The 20,909-nt window shown below is 49.0% G+C and overlaps 1 protein-coding gene across 6 annotated transcripts in view; it reads right to left on the bottom strand.

The window, feature by feature from the left end:
- Positions 1-20,909, bottom strand: part of NCOA1 (nuclear receptor coactivator 1) — a 1,112,411-nt gene that overhangs the window by 614,459 nt on the left and 477,043 nt on the right. For 2 of the 6 annotated variants that reach the window (XM_085613076.1, XM_085613081.1), the window contains exon 1: positions 6,522-6,871. The exons of the other annotated variants lie outside the window; for them this stretch is intronic. The gene's annotated coding sequence lies outside the window, so the exon portion shown is untranslated. Of the gene's footprint in view, positions 1-6,521; positions 6,872-20,909 lie in introns of those variants that run through there. 6 annotated transcript variants of the gene reach the window in all.

Below are 20,909 nucleotides of genomic sequence, written 5' to 3'. Positions count from 1 at the left end.
GGGTGCCTCCGCCTGCTACAGAGGGACCTATAGCACATCACCATTCTGTACATCAAGTGTGCACTGCCTGGATGCCTCCGAGTACCTGAAAGGCTATTCCGTACATCATGCCGCGGTGCCTGGCTGGGAGCCTGCTTCATTGCTCACAGTCACGGCGTACAATCTAACTGCGCTGAATTATGAGACAATAGAAGCCACTGCAGAAGCAATTATGGATGCAATCCAACAAACAACTCGATTACCTGAGAGCATCAGTGCGAGCATTAAACCATGCAGGCAAGGCGTCCACTTGCTGCTGAGGTGCTGCTGCCTCATGTAAAGTGCAGCAGGGTCAACCGGCAGTTCAGACGTCCAGTAAGAGTGATGCGGCGTCTATGTTTAAAACAGAGAGTTGCCAAGAAGGTCCTTGGTGGAAAACATGTTCAATTGTTGGTTCAATAGATCGGTTTTATGGCGGTCTCTCATTGCCTCTGGCTATGATACTGCTGTGCCCTGGTCCCTTAGACAAACCACACCCCCTGTTTGGTCCAGAAAAGGTAGCAGTGTTTCAAGCCTTGGCCCAGACAGGGTGGGTGCCTGTTTGTGCTTTTCAGCAGAAAAGGTAACCGGTAAAAACAATGAACCATGGAAAAATGGCAAGCGGTCAAAAGCAGACAGAGATGAGATCTGCATACAGACATCTGTAGATGAGCAATCTCAGAGTTAAGGAGATGTTGAGAAAGTCAACCGCATGTGCATTGATAGCAATGCAAAAAAAAAAAAATCACAAAGCAGCTACAGGCAGACATGCAACAAAAGAAACAGATGTTATCACAAGGGAGAGAGCAGGAGTGGAGCAGAATAGGCTGCCAGAGAATACTGAGTACACATTCACACTACATTGTGCTACTAGGGGATGGGAGATCAGCAGCAATTGCAAATGCAGCCTAACCTACATTATTGTTTCCCTTTAAATGATCGTATAGTGCAAAGTCTTGCCTTTCAGAAAGCTTAGTGTGCTAACAGGTGCGAAGGACGCCGTTTGATTGCTGGAAAAAGAAGTGGCGAGCCAATCAAGGGAGATGATTATCCATGTCTGAAATTCTAGAGATCGCTCCTTGTTCCTAAAAAAAATAATCTCGGTTTAAGGCAAGCCTAAAAAGTTACATTTTCATGAGTTTTTCGAAGTTATGTGGTTAGGTTCAGCTCTTGGGTTGAGGTCAAGGGTATTCTAGACCCTAAGTCCTTGCACACCCAGGGATCTGCCACCGTGTTTCATCTTCTGAAAGGGTTGTTGGTTGATGCGATGGGCAGACATTGAGCATAGGTCTCTGATGGGGGTGTACTGAGGTATGCAGAATCTGTACCCCAGTACAATATGCGGATGGTACAAAACCTTTCAATTTAACAACAGCACCTACCAGTGAAGCGCTTTAACACGCGCACTGTGCCCATTACAGGAAAAGTACCATACTTATGCATCTGCATTACTAATCACATCCAACATCGTTGTATTTGGTGGTCATTGTTGGCCGCAGTTTATTACTCATTACATACGTCATACAGATGCAACTCCCCTGGACACTTTATTGGGGCCGGGGTCATAAATCATCATCATACGTCATTGCAAATTGGGTATCATACAGTGTCAGTTGGACATCATAAGTCATGGGTCATAAATCCTCGGGGTATCATAAATAATTCTGTCACAATCGGTCATCATTTTGTTGTCATAAATCATTCTGCATGATCATCATAAATCATCAGCCATAAATCATTGGCTGGTCATAAATCACTTGTTTGTCTTTTGCATTTCCTAAGGTCGTAAATCACCCTGACAGTTCGTAGATTGTTCTTGTTGTTCTCCACACCTTCTTTGCGTGTGGGGGGTAGCCTTTCCCCAGAGTTAGGCCCCAACTCGCTACCTTGCTAGTCTCTTTTATGCCCTGCAGTCTGGCGGGGACAGGGATGCGAGCGCTGTCTCTGTTTGCTACCGCCTTTTTGTCAGGCCTACTCACCCTGCCGTAAGGCATCCCAAAGTGAGTGGCCCTCCTTTTACACACCGCCTTGTGTTTCCGTGTTTCCGCCAGCACTGCGACGCTGCTGTTACCTAGGTGTGGGTGAGTTTTGAGTTTTTTGGCGCCGCTCTCCCAGCTCCACGATGTAGAAGTGAGCTGCACTAGGGAGGAGCGTCGCCTTATATCCCCTCTTTTTGGCCATTGCACTCAGGAAGGGGGAGGAGAAGGGGTGCCCCTGATTGGGGGATCCAAACCCTCACCTGGCACCACTCCGGCGCCAGTTTGCCGCATAGGTAGAGCTCCACACTCAGCCTCAGGGTCCTTCCCGGCGGTGCAAACCAGTTCCTTGTCGGGTTCTGGAGGGCATTATGGCGCCGGCCCTCGAGGTCCCGTTCGGGGGTGGCCTCTGCTATAAGAGCTGGTTTGATGAAGCCTACCTTCTGAGGTTAAGGCACTTAGGAAGACGACTATACGAAGGTCAGGCAAGGAACTGTCTACTGTGCCAGATATGAGTGCAAAATATCAATAACATTATAGCTAGAGACGCCCATTTATAGATGAACCCATATTCTGTGTTCAAATCCTATGCCGCCTGACATCACTTGAACAGGAGCCTCCATGCCCCTCACAAACAGACTCAAACGTTTCAACATGGTTATCCCGGACACATACTGAAAAGTGTGCCACCCACTTCTCCCCTAAACGTGCATAGAAGTAACCTTGTGGTGGCACAAAACCGAATGAATACATAGGTGATGCAATTAAGTACAGGCACAAGGAAAAATCAATATGGAAACAACACAACACACTGTCCGTAGTCTGTCTGTAACATCCCGGGAAGTTCTTCCGTGGGCACCTGTGATGAAGACACATAGTTCTGCATCAAAGGGAGCTATGCATAAATATGGAGAATCACTCTGCAAAATAGCATCAAGAATGTATCATCAGCCCGTGAATTGCTTCTTTTTCGCCCCAAAAAAATGTGTGTATAAAATGATTTACTTTTTTCTAAGGAGTTTATGAATATATTTTAGTTTTCACTACCCTTATTTGTGCTGGTCCCTATTTTAAATCGTTGATTTTAACTTCTGCTAAGGGAGAATGAAAACCTTAATTATAAATTTGATAATTTGTTCCTTGGAGCTCCATCTGGCTTACAATTTTCTGCTGCTACAAGATGCACTTTATCTAAAAATTGGTCCTATTTTAAAGCGGATATTGTATACGATCCTAATGTTTACACGTTTCTGCTATTTAAATGTACTTTGCACAGAATTGGATCATGTCTTGCTGTTATTCATCATTGCCAGGGAAAAACAGTTGTAAGTCACAAAAGTTTCAGTTATCTCCTTAGAGCCTGTTTTGTTTATAACTCTTTGCTGCTGCACGGTTGCACTTTATTTAATTTAGATTTACTCTGATGTCGATATTGTATTGTATTCCATTTTCTACAAAATGACATATGTATTTAAATGTATGTCCTTTGTCGATTAATGAATACCCTTAACTCCTCCTGCTTATCGGTGCTACTGATTGTTCCCATTTGCTCTTAGACCTTCTATTTTTCTGTGCTATGGAAACTTGAGAATTGGCCAAGAACGGGCACGTTTCTTGATGATGGGCTGTTTTTAATTTAATACTGCCATTGCTATATAGTAATGAATTCTGTATTTCAGCAAACTTTGATACAATTACGCTGAAATTTATTTTTTTTATATTTTATTCTATTTACGATGAGAAAGAACTGAGTTTGTATTTTAATGTGTATTTATATAATTAATTGTGCATATTTTTTTAGTGGACCTCATTGGCGATCCAAATTCTTAATAAAAATTAAATTACATTGAAAATCACTCTGCACAGGGCCGAATTATCACTGCAGAGGACCCGTCCCTGTCATAGAAGATGCTGGAAGATGGACCAAGAGGAAGGGCGGGAAGTGCTTGACGGTCGAGATAGTACCACAGTGTCAGATACACAGCAATAAGTCATCCCCACAGGGTGAACACACAGCCTCAAACTCTTCATGACAACCCTCTCTTGAGAAACATGGGTCATACTCCAAGAAAGGCCAGGTCAGACGGCGTAGACATCCGATCACAGAGCTCCCAGGCCATCTGAGAGCATGCAGCAACCAATGAAGTCTGCCGGAGAACACACACGGAGTCAGTTCAGGTGCGGACTGCCTTTGACACAAGAGGACAGCTTTACTTCATTGGTGGAGTTTCAAAGCCTGCAGCCAAGCGTAGGACAGAACTCCTGCATCACTCGAGCAGGCCGCACACTGATGCGATACTAGTCTGCTGCACCAACGCCTGCATGTACGAGTGTTGTCACGTGCATTTAATGGTGCTTCAGTACACTGTTCTAAAGGCGGTAGAGTAAATGAAAAGGGAGTAAGGTGGTAAGTAGTGCCCGGCTGACCATGGTGCCACTCCGGCAGAGCCCGCACGCTGCAATGGCCCCGCAAGCGCTGGGGCCTATCAGTTACAGCAGCCTGCCTGGGTGTGTTCCACTCCGGCCCTTGGGAGGCGTCACATACAATGTACGTGCAACGTTCACATATATGACCGTGGCTGTCAGATGGACAGCAACCAAGGACTCGGACGCTTACACGTCAATTAAGAGAGGTGAGAGCGGCTTGTGCGGCTCTGCTGCGAAATGGAAAGTGTTTTAGAGTGTTCACTGTATTCGCACTCCAGCCAAGACATCTCAGTGGGTTGAAGTGCACCCAGAGGCCCCTACGCTATCAGATTAGAATTCCCCTTTCATTCTTGATGTTGTGAAAATAAGCACAAATACATTGGATAATAAAAAGTATTACTAAAGAGCCTGGACACAATACAGCTTGGGGCACCCGCTGTACAAATCCTCAATATTAGGATTTCGCACTGTTTGAGTGTGACTTTTTCTGGGAGTGGTTGCTTGTCCGCAACGTAACAGATGTACAAGGAATGTCATAACGCTGCACTGTTTCCCAGCTGGGTTTGTGGTTTGCCAGTGCTGTTACACATCCATATGGGACAAGAGTGTGTGATGGCAAAAGGACTATCACACTGTACAGCTATCACAAGTGAAGCACCAGTGGAGATGATGGGCTTCCATACAAGGCAGCAATAGAAGGAAGCAAGAACTGCCTGTTCTCCTTTTGCATTCTTGATAAATTAACTTTATCTTGCATTCAGTGTTGTCAATTTTAACTTATTTTATCTGTCAACAAACAATTTTGAAAGAATATTATATGTATGTATGTATGTATGTATGTATGTATGTATGTATGTATGTATGTATGTATGAATGAATGTATGTATGTTATAAGGGCTTTCGGACCCCCTCATCCTTGGGTGTTATTGTGACACTCAGTTCTCTTCCATCCACTACCATGTAGAGAAGAGGGGCCGCCCACTTCATACATTGTCTAATTTCCCTGAGTGCCTGCCCTATTACAAGGCGCGCATCCACCCACTGAGAAGTTCCCTTCAGTGCCAGGGACTACAATGGGAAGGTGTGCTTCCGAGACCTAAACAATATTCATGTGTACTTTAGCAAAGTTTTATTTCGCAAAATGGCGGAGTCCAGCATTTACCCCAAAAATAACGTTCTGCAAAAACCATGATAAAAAAAAACAATCATTGACAAAGTCAAAATGCGGACTACCAACGCCAGACCTATTGACTGTGCCAATCAATGCTTAATATGCAACTACTACTGCAAGATAATCTGGTTTTAAGCCAACACATTTTCCACCTATATAAAAAGAGACGTAAAAAAAGATAAATTGCGCTGCCCAGAATCACGCAATGAAAAAAAAACTGGAAATCCAGACTTTGTTACAAGACTCCCCGTTTCATTAGTCAACAATTCAAGAACGTTTCACTGGGCTTATACCAGAACCGAAAACGTGTTCACCTTCTTAGTATGCAAGTTGTTTACTCGTGGCCCCTTCTTCTATGAGGTAAAACAGGGTGAAAGCAAAGCGGACTCCTACTGCTGTGTCTGAGTGTTGCATATATACACACGCATCACAATATGACGGCCCTACATTATCTAGAAGTGGGACTTCCCTCCAGTGAGCAGCAGGGCGCTTTACGAAGCACACGCTGAACATGTCGACCGCGGGTGCATTCGGGAGAACAACTCGGGGTATGGTGTCCCATTGGAATCAGATCCCTGCAAGCATGATGTGTGGGGTGTCGTGCATTGGGGCAGGATGCTGCACAACACTTCATTTTTACATAACGCATATTTACAGTCTGAGGCACAGGCAGTAAAGCTGTTTTGATCGGAATCACATGCTGTTTAGGCGCTGAAGCCGCGATTAAAATAGAGCGCTCCAAACTCTGCAGTTTAGCCCCCATTGCATCTTCTAACCTTCTCCGAGTTTGAGAACCCCCTGCCCCTTCATCGAAGGCACACATTTGCGGAAAACAACAAACCGAGCAGGGCTTGTTGATCGGAGTTTTGCATGTAAATAGTGCGCACGTCAAGCAGTCGCTCGCTGTAAACATGCATTCGGGTATTTACCATCGGAGGTGCCCCAGCCGGGCTGAAAGGCTGCTGCTCGGCGCCGGTTCCTATGGAGACTAATATGGGCCATAAGCTGGCACGATCAGCAGAGAGCCCGCCGCGCCTCCGTCTAAACTTGGGCAGCCTCCATACTGTACAGGGCACGACATCGGCGCAGGCGGAGCAGGCTCCGGCCGACTACCTCCCGGGACAGGACGACAACACCCCGCCGCGGGCTGGGAGGTAGGCGGTCTGTCGGGCGGGGGCTTCACGGGCGCGGGCAGAGTGGGGACGACGCTCCCGCTGCAGCGCTGCAGAGCTGCCTCGTCACTCGGCTTCCTCCTCCTCGTACAGTACACTTTACCCACAATACACCGAGGGCCAGGCAGACTGGCACACTCTGCTGCTGGCTGTTTACAGCTCAGAGGGTCAGGCGCAGCCTGCTCTCCTACTGCCCTATCTACTGCTCTAAGGGCCAGACACAGCTCTTCTACTGCCCTATTAACAGCTCCGAGGGCCAGGCGCACCCCTCCTACTGCCCTGTATACAGCTCCGAGGACCAGGCGCACCTCTCCTACTGCCCTGTATACAGCTCCGAGGACCAGGCGCACGCTCTCCTACTGCCCTGTTTACAGCGGCGAGGGCCAGGCGCACACTCTCCTACTGCCCTGTTTACAGCTCCTAGAGCCAGGCGCACACTCTCCTACTGCCCTGTTTACAGCGGCGAGGGCCAGGCGCACGCTCTCCTACTACCCCTCTGTTTACAGCTCAGAGGGTCAGGCGCAGCCTGCTCTCCTACTGCCCTATCTACTGCTCTAAGGGCCAGACACAGCTCTTCTACTTCCCTATAAACAGCTCTGAGGGCCAGGCGCACCTCTCCTATTGCCCTGTATACAGCTCCTTGGACCAGGCGCACGCTCTCCTACTACCCTGTTTACAGATGCGAGGGCCAGGCGCACGCTCTCCTACTGCCCTATAAACAGCTCCGAGGGCCAGGCGCACCTCTCCTACTTCCCTATTAACAGCTCCGAGGGCCAGGCGCACCTCTCCTACTGCCCTGTATACAGCTCCGAGGACCAGGCGCACGCTCTCCTACTTCCCTGTTTACAGCGGCGAGGGCCAGGCGCACCTCTCCTACTGCCCTGTATACAGCTCCGAGGACCAGGCGCACGATCTCCTACTGCCCTGTTTACAGCTCCTAGAGCCAGGCGCACACTCTCCTACTGCCCTGTTTACAGCGGCGAGGGCCAGGCGCACGCTCTCCTACTACCCTGTTTACAGATCCGAGAGCCAGGCGCAGCCTGCTCTCCTACTGCCCTATCTACTGCTCTAAGGGCCAGACACAGCTCTTCTACTTCCCTATAAACAGCTCTGAGGGCCAGACGCACCTCTCCTATTGCCCTGTATACAGCTCCTTGGACCAGGCGCACGCTCTCCTACTACCCTGTTTACAGATGCGAGGGCCAGGCGCACGCTCTCCTACTGCCCTATAAACAGCTCCGAGGACCAGGCGCACGCTCTCCTACTGCCCTGTTTACAGCTCCTAGAGCCAGGCGCACGCTCTCCTACTGCCCTGTTTACAGCTCCTAGAGCCAGGCGCAGCTCTCCTACTGCCCTGTTTAGGCGCACGCTCTCCTACTGCCCTGTTTACAGCTCCGAGAGCCAGACAGACACACACTCTCCTCTTGCCCTGTATACAGCTCTGAGGGCCAGCCACAAGCTCTCCTGCTGTCCTGTATACAGATTGAGGGCTAGGCACATTGGCACACTCTGCTGCTGGCTGTTTACAGCCCTGAGGGCTAGGCACACACCCTCCTACTGCCCAATATACAGTTCTGAAGGCCAGACGCACCTCTCCTACGGCTCTATATACAGCTCTGAGGGCCAAGCACACGCTCTTTTACTGCCCTGTTTACAGCTCTGAGAAACAGGTGCACACTCTATTACTGCCCTATATACAGCTCTGAGGGACAGGCGCACGCTCTCTTACTGCCCTGTTTACAGATTGAGGGCTAGGTACATTGGCACACTCTGCTGATGGCTGTTTACAGCTCTGAGGGCTAGGCGCACACGCTCCTACTGCCCTGTTTACAGCTCTGAGGGCCAGGCGCACACTCTGTCACTGTTCTGTAAACAGATCTGAGTGCCAAGCAGACTGGCACACACTGTTGCTGCCGTTTACAGCTCCGAGGGACAGGCACACACCGCTGTGTGCCGTTTTAGTACAAAAAAGTGTACTAATTTGGCACACTAACATACATTCAGTTTCCAGGCACAAATTATTTCATCTAGTTATGTACAACGTGCTGTCTGTTGCTGAAGCTCCTTAGCTTCGGTTGTGAGTAATCTTTGATTAGAATGCAGTTTTTTTTAACCCTTTTAGTCCATTCTGCCAATTTTTGTGATGCCACAATGTTGAAGACAGGGGGGTATCACCTATGTGGAAAGGGACCACATAAATCCGAGGTGCCTCTTTCTTCTTAAGAGCTAGACAATGGGACACATAAGCAGCAACAATTTAAATGCTTAGCAATATGAGTCCATATCCCGAGAAGGGCAACCCCACCAATCACCTTGCCTGTTCTGAATACGTCTCACAAATGGGGTCATAGACCTTTCCACTATGTATCTTGAGCCATGGCAGCCAACACATTTTAGGTGCTGCTCAACTACGCAGAGAAATTTGGGGCACCTATGCTCACATACAAGAATTCTGTGACTTTATATTCTGGCATCCCAGTGATTGACAAGCAGTAGGTAAAGCTTCAAAATGTAAATGCAAAAATTGATGGACAGAATGCTGAACAATGTCAAACATGCATCCCAGTACAGAGATCTGGGTGTAAAGGAGTCTTTTTTTGCTCCCCATGCCATTCCAGTTTAAACCCAGCCATATGCAAGTCAGTCTTGACCCTGCTCCCCATGGGAACAGTCCAGCCCCAACTGCCAGGCCAGGTCCTCCCTGGACCGGAAACAAGCATCCTAGGACCGGTTTCAGGGTAACAGAAACTGCTTGGTCGCAATGTACTCTTTTAGTAGGTCATTAATTATCATCACCCCTCAGCAAGCATGGAGTAAAGTGTGCCACTGTCTTATAAAGGGGAGGGATACAATTCACCTTCAAATCTACGTTCGCCACCAACAAGCTGCAACTACGCACTGGGTGGGCCTACAACGAAGGGTTGACAAATGTAATGGCATGGCCGGCTAAAAGGACATAAGGTGCCATCTTTGACTGTTGTCTGGGAAGTTACCTAGTACCCATGCTAAAATGTAAATGAAACAACAAACACCTCATAGAGGCCACTCATTCATTATTTTTGGGGCTATAATCTCTTCTGATCCCTAATGACCCGGCCAAGACATTAGCTGGACGATCCTACGGCCTTTATACAGTTAGCTTGCTGTAATTTCTGCAAAGTCATCACATAAATTAGCAGCTACTGCCGGATTTATGACGAAAACGTAATTTAGCCGCCAAGACATCCATAAGTATCTTGGATCCCTTTATTAGTTTGCCTTTTCCTCGCTACCGGACAGCATATTTATGATGACAAGCCCGGCAGGGTTCCCAGCTCCAGCGAGCTCCGACACCACCCGGCAGCCAGCACCCATGCTCTTCTAGCCCCTGCAACGCTGCTCCAGCGCCATGGGATGGATTACGGCCCGCGAGGCTCGAGATAAGAAGTCAGGGTGCGCCTGGAAGCGCTGCGAAGGCACTGCAATGAGTCCCAGAGGGCTGAGCTGCCAATGGGCTCTCTCCACCTTCCAGTACACGGGCTGTGTGCATGAAACAAACTCGGCCCCTCAGGTCTTCGAAGAACGAGGCCGCCTCAACTCCTGCCCCTGGGTAAACGCGTGTGGGCAAGGAAAGAGAGAGAGAGAGAGAGTAGAGACCGTTTCCACTGGCGCTGGAAAGCATTTCAGTCTAATTAGAATAATTCAGGCAGCTCAGAAGTTCACGGGGTACCGACCTAAGGAATAATCAGTGACAACTAACGCAAACGAAATATCTTACTAGCGTGAGCCTGCGGTTCGCCAATGGAAACGCAGCAATTTGGGTACTTGTGGTTCCAACTGATTTAAACAATCTGCTACTAAAAAGCAGCAACCATGCTACTTCTGTCACACGAAATTGTGATAGATGTGGCATGCGGTCAATTATATGATTATTGTACCTGACTGTTCTACAGGTTCAGGTCCTGAACTTACTGGAGAGAAAATGCCATCATTTTTTTAAACATAAAAGTAATATATAAATATACACACAGTGTGGGGGTGAGTATGTGTGTGTGTGTGTATATATATATATCTATATATATGGCGGAGGAGCAGGGCGCTCTTCAATAAAGAAAGTTGCACAGATTCATGGGTCTGCATCCGTCATTTCAGGAGAACGAAAGTTGGCGGAGTAAAGTTATATATATATCAGGCCTCAACAAATCTACACGCTATGGCGAATAAGATTTTATCAGGGGGGCTGTATTTAGGGCCTACTCACCCCTTTTCGCAAGCTGAAAAACAGGTGATATGTTCACTCACAAAGTGAAGGAGCTTTAAAGGTGCCTTTAAATCTTGTTTTTCATCTGTCACATTTATTCTGTGTTCAGGGACAGAGGTGAAAAGTCAGTTTACATCTACAATTACTTTTCTTCCTCGGACTACAAAGTTTGAGGATTTTGTAAAGGGAACGGTCTCACAAATGTGCTGTACATAAAGTGTGAAATGAAAGGCTGTGGGATGTCATGCTTTATGCTAACACATTTGAGTAGTTGAAAAGTGTACTTTACAAATATTTCAAAATAAATTGCAGTAGTTATGAAAGCCCTTGTCTAGTAATTTTGTGTGGTGAAAAAATATTTTATTAGGATGAAAACGAATTAGAACACTTTACTCGGTGACATGTGAATGCTAGAAATGTTGGCTGAAACCCGGTTTCCACAGATTAATGCTTATACACTATATATTTTTATAATTAAAACTGCATGTTAGTGGGAACGTTTTGTCCATTTCAATAGAAAATTTGCTGCCTGTAAATGACAGTGCACTACCACCTCAAGCGTCAGTAATATATTTATTAAAAGTGAGATTTTAAGAGACATGCTGGATGCGAAAATAGGGGCGGTTGGCTCGGAATTCATGCTGTTGAGGCAAGACTTGCGCAACGCAGTATCACGTATCACTGATGCAGAGACTCGTATCTCTGGAGTGGAAGATGATGTCGCTGCATTAAAGAACAAAGTCACGGCCATGGAAAAAGTGTAGAAAGGGCTCACCTTACGAGTGGAGGATGCCGAGGGGCGGGCCCGACGCAATACCCTCCGATGCGTGGGGTTTCCGGAGGGCTGCGAGGGGGGCAATATGGAACACTTTATCACGCAGTGGCTGGAGAGTTGGATTCCCCCAGAGGCCCTATCCCGCTGCTTCGTTGTCGAGCGGGCCCACAGGGCACTCACACAGAAGCCTCCGGTGGGAGCTCGCCCACGGCCAGTGATTGCAAAACTCTTGAACTATCATGATCGGGACACTATATTGAAGCAGGCCCGGGTCAAAGAGCCCCTACTCAACGATAATCCGCACATCCTCATTTTCCCTGACTACACGAGTCTTGTGAAACAGCAGCGACAGTCATTCATGGCAGCGAACCTTGACGGACCTCAAGCTTCCCGATGCTCTCCTGTTCCCTGCCCACCTTCGAGTGGTGTACCGCTCCTGCACACACTTTTTTGACACTCCGGAGGAGGTGTTAATGGACTGATGACACAGTGCGGGTGAGGGTCCACACGCCACCTGGGAGAGAATCGGATTCCTCATCGAGCGAGATGGCCCGGAGAGGTCCCCGGGGGCAGCTGAAGGGTAACAGACGGTCGCGGTGTTGCTCCCGGTCCTGTGGCGCATCCTCTGGGGGAGGCTCGGTGCCAGGGTGCCAGTTATCGGCAGATTGATGAATGGGACCATGAGGAGCTGTGGAGTTCTACATTGCCGAACTGTTTATTGCTGGTCGGAGGAGACTGTGATATGGGCCGGTTTCTCTGCCGGGCCCTTGCGGTGGGGGACATGCCCAGTGACTAGGGGCTGTATGTTGGGGAGCCATTGGTTGGAGCGGACTCTGGTCCCCCGTTTGGGATCTGGGTCTAGCCTCACCGCGACAGATGCTTCAATGTTCTTGAGGTATAGGGTGGGGGGTTTGTTGGGGTGCGAGGGGGGGGGTTGGTTTTGTCAGATCGCACGGCTACTGCTGGGTCATTGCTCTTCTCCTTTATACCGAAATGTCGCCACAATTGCTATAGGTGTAGATGTATGCCCAGAGGAGAGCAGGTGACACCAGGCACTCTCCTTATTATTAGCTGGAACGTCCGTGGTGCCCCGGATAAAATTAAACGCGGGGCCCTGCTCCACTACGCTAAGCGAGCGGGGGCCGATATACTTATGCTACAGGAAGCACACCTCATGGGTACGAAGGCGCTCTGCCTTCAGCGGTTTGGCTTTCAGCAGGTCTTCCACTCCGGCTTCGCAAGGGGCTCACGGGGGTGGCGATTCTGATACACCGCAGGGTTCCTTTTACCCATGATAGACAGTGGTCCGACACACAGGGGAGCTACTTATTCCTTCAGGGCAAGATTGGGGCAGATCCCCTGGTGCTGGGCAGTGTCTATGCACCTCCCCCTCTGCAGTGGAATTTAGTGGAACGATTGATGACTCTATGGACAGACATGCCGGATATCCTATCGGTGGTCTGGGGAGACTGAAATGACGTCATGGAGGGGACCAGGGATCGATGGCGGGCCGGGGGTGGACAGGAGGGGGGCCACACCACGAGATTGCTCTCCTTAGTGACGGGACTTGACTGGACTGATGTGTGGCGGCGCCTTAATGGTGATCGCCGGGAATTCACCTATGTACCTGCGGTGCATGACTCGTATTCCAGACTTGACTACCTCTTTGTCCCCAGGACGGCAGTTGGTAGGGTGGTGTCGGCGGGGATCCTGCTCCGGGGCCTCTCCGACCATTCCCCGATAACTCTTACGCTTCGGACTGGGCGAGGACGACAGCCGTTTAGGTGGCGGCTCTCAGTATGGCATCTGCAGAATGGCGAATACAGAGAACACATGAGTGACGCAATTAATCACTACTTAACAACCAATACGGGTTCCGTCTCCGGTGCGGAGACCTTGTGGGAGGCTCTGAAGCCCACTCTGAGGGGGGTAGATATTTTTTGGTGCGCGGCAGCGCGTAGGAAACATAGAGAGGTGTTACAGCTGGCGGAATTAGAAATGGAAGCCCTTGAGTACAGGAGCCGCGAAGCAGGAGTGGGCCAATTTCGGAGGCAATTATTGATGGCCCAGCAGAGCTATGCGGTCGACTTGATGGACGAAGCCCGTCAGGCCCGGCTAGCGACGCGTAGCAGAGTGTATCAGTAGGGAGATAAGTCCGGTAAGATGCTGCATCGACTGTGCCAGGGAACCTTCCATTCCCAGGCCCTGCCAGGCTTGACAGACCAGGCGGGAGAACCTATTACGGACCCCCCGGTCATTGCGGAAAGTTTTGCAGAGTATTATGCGGCCCTATATGCGCCCAAGGAATGCCTATCGCCTGCCGTTATAGACAAATTTTTCACTGATCTACCGCCCAAAACAATGTCAGATGAGGTGAGGGACCAGCTGGAGCTCCCATTGACAGACGAAGAATTGGGTGCGGCATTGGGGGAACTTAACCCCGGAAAGGTGCCGGGATCCAATGGATTCCCCAGTGAATTCTTTCGGAGTTATTTTGTACAGTTGGCCCTTCATTTTCGCCCCGTAATAGAGGAGGCTCGAGAGCGAGGCTTGCTCCCTCCAGATTGGAGACACACGGAGGTGGTGGTGTTCCATAAACCGGGCAGGCCACCGGAGCAGCATGCTTCGTACCGTCCAATTTCTCTTTTAAATGTGGAGGCTATGGTCTTGGCCAATCGCCTTTTGCCCCACATCTCTGTCCTGGTGCATCCGGACCAGGCTGGATTTATGCCTCAGAGGGCAACCAGGCACAACATTAGGCGAGCGCATGTGGCGATAGCAGATGCCTGGCGGCTGGGGGAACCAGCGGCGTTTTATTGGCCGACATGGACAGGGCGTTTGACTCCCTAAGCTGGGTTTATCTCTTTGCTCTGTTGAGACGACTCAACTTTGGACCACGCATTCTCTCCTACCTTATGCTCCTGTACACAGATCTGACGGCGTCGGTGCGGGAGGCTGGGGCAGAATCCTCTACCTTCTCCATCGGATGGGGCACGAGGCAGGGCTGCCCCCTGTCCCCGTATTTGTTCGCGCTAGCCATGGAGCCTCTAGCGGCATGGGTGCGTATAGATGCGCAGGTTCGGGGGTTTGAATGGGCACCGGGCCTATCCGACAGGATCGCATTGTATGCGGACGATGTCCTCTTCTTCCTTATGGCTATAGATAGGACGGGGCCACGGCTGCTGTGAATTATGCAGATCTTTGGGGAGACTTCAGGACTTTAGATGAACCCCCGCAAATCGACGATATGGCTTCTGGGAGAACAGACGGGCTTGGGCACGTGGATCCCCTCGGTTCAGCGGGCGGTGGGGGGACTGAAATATCTAGGGGTGTTCTTGTCAGATGTCCCCACGATCTCCTGGGAGTGAAATTTGGCTCCCGTTTGGGCACGGACCCGGGAAGACCTTAAGTGCTTGTCTCGTATGCCCCTATCATTGTATGGCAGGTCGGCAATCTTCAAAATGGTGGCGCTCCCCCGGCTCCTCTTTCAGCTGCAAAACCATCCACATCAGATCTCGCCCTGATGGTTCCGGCAGGTGAATGCAGCGCTTGGGCAGTTCTTATGGGAGGGGGGTAAGGTTCGCGTAGCTCCGCGTACAAGTTTCTTGTCAACATACTGCGGGGGGCTGGCGTCCTCGGATGTCCTATCGTATTACCCAGCTTCGCATCTGTTGGTCCTTAACGAGTGGTGGTACAGTGATAGAGGAGACCCGGCATACGCTGTCGAGCGATGGCTTATGGGGCACTATTCATTATACACAATTCTCTACTCGGCGCCCGTGAGGGGCTCTCTGCCGGCTGTTACGAGGGTGGTATTCCTGATTTGGAGACCGGCACTGCGACGAATGGGTTGGTGGAATACCTTGACTAGGGAGACTCCCCTCTGGAACAATGGGCGAATACCTCAATTGGCGGCTTTGCAGGGGGTTCGGGGGTGGGACAATATAGGCATCTCAGCACTTGGGGATGTCATGAGGGGCCTGACGCTCAAATCCTTCCAAGATGTTCAGGCCGAGTTTCATATGCCACGGTCCCAGTTCTTTCGCTACCTTCAATTTCGGCATTCCCTATCCCCCAGCCTAGAGGGCTTAGAGTCCCTGCCGGAATTCAGTCCACTGGAAGCAAAGGTTTTCATGGGAGACTTGCCAGACTGGTAAGTTTCCCATATATACCAATCCCTGGTTATACATTGCTCCTCTACACTGCAGAAGCTCTGGGGGGACTGGGAGGACGACGTGGGTTCATTGGAGGAGGAGGACTAGACGGAGGCCCTGGCTGCACCGCGGGGTGCGGCTATAGCTATGCGACTCCGCCTTGTCCAGTTCAAGTACCTTCACAGGGTCTACTATACACAGGTCTGCTTGTGGAGGGCGGGGTTGATTGCCTCCCCCAAGTGTTTTCACTGTCGGCTGGAGGAGGGCACATTCATTCACACGGTCTGACATTGTCTGTTCTTGGATCGTTTTTAGAGGGGGGTTTTTGACTGTCTATCGGAAGTCCTGGGGTGGAGGCTCTCACGCACACCACAATTGGCCTTGCTGCACGTCATGGAGGGGATAGGCGGTAATATTTACAAGAGACACCTCATGCTGTTGGGTTTCACTCTGGCGAAGAGGGACATCGCCAGGGCATGGAAGGCACCTAGGGCCCCGTGTTTGGCCGCATGGAAGAATGGGCTGGACTTTTGTATGGGGTTGGAACAGCCTAGCTTTGTTGCGAGGGGATGCCCACGCAAGCACTACAAAATCTGGAGATGGTGGGCGGATTATCGAGGTCTAATGTTAGAACCGCCACCGGCGGAGGAAACTCATTTATTGTGACAGGTTATGGCTATGATGTGGAGGGTGGGGGTGCAAGGGCGGGGGGACTCAGGGAGTTCCATTCGCCTGGCTTAGTACGTATGTGGGGGGCAGGGCTGAGCAGACCTTTTGCGATCGGGGGAGAGGTGAGGGGATAAGGGGGAGTTGGGGTTTTCAACTTATTTGTTGCATAAATTTGTTCGGGCAACATTGGAAAAAGTCAAAGTCATCATATCTGTGTGGGTTGATCGTGCAGATGTCTCTGGGATGCAGAGTTCTGCAATATATGTGCAACTTGACAAATAAAATCTGTTTAAAAAAAAAAAGTGAGATTTTAAAGATGAACTAAGAAACATTCCTGCCCCGATGGCCATGCTATTAGTAAACTTAGAGGCAAGTCAGGGGTCATGTCACCCTATATGTGGGTAGATTCTTATTATGTATGGAGCAAACCTTTAGTCTATTAAATCAAACCAAACAGGGCTTTTCTGTACAGCCGGAATGCTGAACTCACATACTGGAAGGTGCTCTCATATGTGATAATGAAGAAAAAGGTGGCTCAGCACATTAAAATATTTGCCTAGGATGACATAATTGGACCAGTTTAGAGGTCAAGTTACATTAGAGTTAGGTCGAGAAGATTATTCAAGTTCATAGACCAGCAGGTCTAGTAAAATTGTTATGATTTTTTTGAGGCCCGATATATATACACACACAAACTCACTGTGTTTTTGCACTTAAAACGTGCAGTTCATAATCAAGTGGACACACCATCTCATGGTCAGTACAATACAAAGGTCTGGGATAAAAATCATAAATTTGGACACCCTCGCTTAACCAAATACATGCTTTCTGTATACCTTGTGAAAACCAATAAAGTATTTTGAAATTGAAAGAAAAACAAATCAACATGTTTCTCAGCAATATCATGCACCCTCTATTGCCCTTCAGGTCAAATTACGCAATGTGTGCTTGCAGTTCTAGAAGGATTCTTCAGACCCTTGCATTGTGTACTGCATGTTGTATTTATTTATTTGTATTTATTTGATTCATGCGGGCAGGCAAGACCAAGCGCTCATACACCATCGTCCATAGTTAGAATGACAAACCTACAGTCGTACAAACTGGACAGAGAATACAAAAAGTTTCATCGGATATTTTAAACACAAATGCATTAATATGCAATCATCTATTTCCAAAGAAACAATGGCGATACATAATCCCATTTGTAAACCAAAGCAGCAGAAACCAAAGGAATTCTTTCATTCCTCATCCCCTCCTCATGGTAGAAAGAGACCAGCAGCATAGGACATCCAGATTCCAAAAGATTGCCATTAACTGGTGACAGTACTGGATAGCAATACACAGTAACCAAGAAACAATTAATAGAGTATAGAAACGCAACCTACTTCAACACGCAGAGCAGTAATCAGCCACTATTGTCATTCACTACAGGAAGGTGACATTTTGGGTCGTGTTTTAAAGATGCAATACTCTAAAACTTTTTTAAGGACACAAGTCTCGAGTACAGGATATGGCATAACGGCCAGAGAGACCGACTCTGAAATTGGGGAACCGGTATGGAGTCTAAGGGTCTGTCTGATTCAGGGCAAATCACTTAATCTCCCCTTGCCTAAAAATGAATGTGTCCGTCTGTAAAGCAACTGGTACTCTTGTAAAGAAAGAGCTCTGATAACTTCGGGTTTATAAGTTCGTTAGTTCTATATAAAACTTCAAACGAAAATACTGCCACCAAGTCTGAGACTGAACGACTGGAATGCGCATGAGGCTACAGGCAGTAGCACGCAGTCTGCCTGCAGCTGGTTCCATATAGCAGAAGCATGTCCCCTCCTACCAAGCGTATTATCAACACTGGATACATCCCGTCAGCAAGGAACTGGGATAGTCACTGAATGGAGGGCACCAGCCTCGTAATGAGCATCGTTTTAAAGCTCACGTGATTTCTGTCCATGAAGGTGGCTGTGGTTAGATCGTCTCTCAGAGGAGCACACCTTGTCTTTCTAACCACAGTGGTTAAGACCAACTGGTTAGAAATGACAAACTAACTACCTGAGTAGCGAGGGCCCAGCAAAGGCTTCTTAAGCAAAGGAGAGGAAATTACCATCTCACGTATTGAGACACTAACGCTCCACGAAGACTGCATTTGCAGGCTTGAAAACACCCCCAAAACATCTCTCTCATTCAAAATGGCCATAGAGGCTTGATCTGTAAAATATGGAGAGAGTTCAGTAACTCCCCATTAGTGCCCTGGCCTAAAGGTCTCCCAACAGAGCTTGTGAAATAACGACTGGCAACACTGTGGCCCATTAACCCCTTGTGTGCCCATGACGAGCTGGACTCGTCATGGGCCGCGGTTGCGCTGTGCCCATGACGAGTCCAGCTCGTCATGAACCCCGCCCGCTAATGCAACGGCCGGCACAGGGCGGGGAAAGGGCGTGGCACACAAGGGGTTAAAGATACACAAATGGTTTGTACTTGAGTGGAAGAAAGCCTCCTCAGAGGCCCGGTCAGTATTAGTGCTCATTGCCTGGCCGGTGAAAGCAACCATCTTAAACTGCCAGGAGCGGAGTACTGAACCTGTTGAAGGTGTCATGGCACAACCAAGGTGGTCTTTTCCAACTCCAGACTTACTCGCAGTCTAACCTCTCGCAGGATCGTCTTCACTTGGCCAGTCTGGGCCTACAGACTGGTGCCCTCACAGTTTGAAAATGATACCAGAAGGGGAACTCAGCATAGATCACCTTATCTCACCCTTCAAATCACCTAGTGACGAAATATGACAACTGTATGGACTTTCGGCTTAGGGTCACATGACCTTGAGTCGAACTTGAAACTTAAGTAAGTAGCCCTATTTGACGAAATTATTAGCATTAGGCAAACTCAGGTGTAGTCGTAGGGGCTGTGAACGGTGTGAAGAGAGTACACAAGTACCTCCTCAAGGCTGCTCACCAGAGAGAGGACTTCAGCACTCACTTGGACACGCCTTTTAGTACACACAGAATGTACCAAAGAGGCCTCGCTGGTGACTTCACACCCCGTCACTCAACAGTTTCCAAGTCACTCCATCGAGCATGGTTTTTGCTGCTCTTGTGGTAAGTCGAGTTTCACCCCCCACAGAACAATAGGATCTGGTCCAGCACTATGCAGAACATGCTGTGTCTACAGACGCTAGCCAGTAAGTGTGAGAAGTTGGCCTGATATATGCTGTCCACTATTTATAGTGGGCACCTTGTACCAGTCCAAACAACCCCTTATTGGTTATAGGTTAAAGACAACCTTTATTGAAAGCTATTCTAGTGGTAGCTGTGGAGAGCAGCCTTCAGGCTAAGTCTTGAAGGAATGTAAAGCAGCTTGTTTTACCAGTCTATAATCTCTTGAGTCACTAAATGAAAGATGTCCACACCAGGTATATATATAAAATATATGTATTTATTACTAAACACACGCTCCCAGTCTCTTTATGAGACTAGAGGTCAAAACACATAAGTTACACTTCAATAATCACAGTAAAATAGGACAAATACATATCAGGCCCTAGGGGCGAGCCAAACCATATACTAAAATAATGGTATAAGAACCACGTCTTAACTAGACACAAGGCCTAGAGCCTGTAGAATCGCTGGGACCTCAAGGAACCACCCAAGGTAGTGACACAGGGGATCCACGGGGGCCATGTGCAGTGTGTGAACACAGCCGCGAGCTGCCGTTAGCTTCTATGGGGAAAGTCGCGGTTTGATTTTTAAAGATTAGGGACACTTAGAAATGAGTCAGGACCAAACCCTTTTGGACTTAGGAAGTTCTAGGGCTAGCACCCACGGGAGCACCGGAGTACTTGTGTTACCTCACCCAGGGAAGCCGGGTGCATAGGTGTCTTTTGGTGTCAGGTCGCGTCATCGATTTCAATGGGAGCTGGCGAAGAAGTGCTGCTGCCGTGAAGATGCGAAGTGTCTGAAGAGATCCAAGCCTGGATCGAATATGAGAAGAAGCTGAAAGCAGAGGGGACAGAGTCTGGGTCACTTGCCAGTGACCAGGAAGGCGATGAGTAGATGCCCACCGATGTCGGGTGATTTCAGGTGAAAGAGGTGAAGCTGGACTCTTCAGCCACGAGGACCAGGAGGTGTCGAGGGCGACCAGGAGCTTGATTCGAGCTGTCCCACGAAGGATGTCGAGTTCTGCAGCGTCGGTGCCCGAATTGGACACAACAAGCCTTGGCAACAGCATCCCACGCAAAAACGAGAAAGATGCTTCGGTGTAGACCAGCAAGGTCTGTGGGACTCACCACTTGGTAGGGAGTCAGGGCCTGTCTGGAG

Source organism: Triturus cristatus, chromosome 6, assembly GCF_964204655.1.
Source record: "Triturus cristatus chromosome 6, aTriCri1.1, whole genome shotgun sequence".
Taxonomy (NCBI): domain Eukaryota; kingdom Metazoa; phylum Chordata; class Amphibia; order Caudata; family Salamandridae; genus Triturus; species Triturus cristatus.
This window is presented reverse-complemented; position numbering and strand designations above follow the sequence as displayed.